This window comes from Gymnoscopelus microlampas (assembly GCF_963454915.1).
Source record: "Gymnoscopelus microlampas genome assembly, chromosome: 5".
Lineage (NCBI taxonomy): Eukaryota > Metazoa > Chordata > Actinopteri > Myctophiformes > Myctophidae > Gymnoscopelus > Gymnoscopelus microlampas.
In genome coordinates this window covers 14,648,502-14,650,739 of record NC_139942.1, presented here as the reverse complement: position 1 = coordinate 14,650,739, position 2,238 = coordinate 14,648,502, and positions in this window count along the sequence as shown.

Below are 2,238 nucleotides of genomic sequence, written 5' to 3'. Positions count from 1 at the left end.
AAAATGTACTTTCCACCACTGCAACCCAGGTTATGACCATTCATGACAAAATATTCATGAAGAAAAACCCAGCTCACTGCTCTTGCTCAGCAGCATACCTTTGATTCAAACGTTGACGGTTCCGTCCCACTGGGCTTCATCAAGAGTGTCTTACAGAAATGATACCATCAGGATCTTATATAGATAGCAGTGGTGGAAGAAGTAGTCACATTTTGTACTTAGAAACACTCTGTTGCAAGTAAAAGTCCGGCGTTAAAACATTTGTTGAGTAAAAGTACAAAAGTATTTGCTTTGTTAATAAAGAAAAACCATCACATGGATGCACCTGGGACGTATCATCAGTGTTGTAGCCTGGGGTCAACGGGTGTTTCGGGTCTCGCAACATACACCCGCGCCCAGGTGACCCAGCTGGGGTTGATCAAGCCTCGACTTACGTCCCAAATATGAAATATACTTACTGAAAGTTAAAGTACAAATGTTGCAGAATGTCCCATCTCACAAGTTCCCAAATTTATAAAAATGCTTTGAAAATAGCAGATCCACCACCTTACGACGCGTTGTCAGCTTGTAGATCGGCTATTTTCAAACAGCCTAAATATGCATAGGGCTGAACTGGTTAATGTCTGTTTTGTAATAATAACCAAAATCTACAAAGTAACTAGTAACTAAAGTTGTCAAATAATTGTAGTGGAGTAAAAAGTACAATATTTGACTCTGAGATGTACAGTGGAGTAGAAGTAGTAGTAGTAAAAGTATTGAACATATTTGGAAACACTCCAGTAAAGTAAAAAAATCCTCAAAAGTGTACTTAAGTGCAGTACTTGAGTAAATGTACTTAGTTACTTTACACCACTGATACTGTAGATAGATACTTCACAGGTGTGAAACAATCACACTCTTCTGTAGTAGGATTGTAGGATTGTCTCTCAATGATTGTTTGTGACCTGTGTGTGATTATATGACATCACATAATCCAGGTATACAAGGATATCGTTGAGCCCTATATACTTATGATATTACAAGAAAGACACAGCCTCCAGCACCAACAATTCTTTCTGGATACGATTGTACTAGAACAGACAAAACACTATACGTAGTTCGGCCTCAACATCAGCAACAGGTTGTTTACTACAAAGCTGTAAATGCTTCAAAAGAGACATAAAGCCTCTAGACACCACAATAATAATAATAATAAAAATTGGGCTGAAATATTATACTCCATTAAAGAACCCATTTCCCTCTATGGTTGCGAGGTCTGGGGTGCACTTGCCAACCAAGAACAAACACCAAATTAAGACTATATATGCGTGCAGAACCCAAATCTACAGTACAAAATACAAATCCAGTCTCACCGCTTGACCGATCTCAGTGAGAAACTTTGAACGCACACTGCCAGTAGGCCAAGGAAGAACCTTGCAAAACACATTTTTGCTACTATTGCTACAGATTTTGTCCAAACCGCACGCAATTCCGTACACCTTATCTCTGTAGTCATGAGATCAACACGTATCTGTCTCATATTCCCTTCTAATTGGCTATATTGCTTTCCAAACGTTGCACAAAATGCCACAAATCCTGAACGCAGCTCCCGATTGCTGCGAAACTTAGGCCATGGAAGAACCTCCATCCCAAATATTTAACATCTGTCTCATGGTGGCTCTACAACAGCCCACTTAACGTTTTGGGCAATAACTCTTGAACCATAGGTCGTAAAATATCCCCCCCCCCCTGGATTCTGACTCTCCACATAGGCCCCAGCCACTTGTGCCAGATTACATTTTCAGCCATTTAGTGTTGTCTTCAAAACAGTGTGAAAAGTGTGTGTGTGTGTGTGTGTGTGTGTGTGTGTGTGTGTGTGTGTGTGTGTGTGTGTGTGTGTGTGTGTGTGTGTGTGTGTGTGTGTGTGAGAAAGAGTTGTATGCACTTTCATGCACATACGTATCTGTGCTTGTCCTTGTGAGCTTTAAAAAACAGGCTTGAGTGTACCTGAGTGAACAGGATAACGTTGCCGTCGGGCAGAAACCTCTTATCTCCATATTTTAAGTGTTTTTTTTTTTGTATACTAAAGCCCTACTTGATCACACTTCAGCGTCACACAATAGCATTGGATCCAGTATAGAAGTTATTATTTATTTAGACACAAGCTCTTATTAGGGACCAGTCGAAATTTACAGAAGGGGGTCCCTGGAGGAAAATAGGGGAGGGTCATGCCTTTCTAATTGTAGTCCAAGGGAGGGT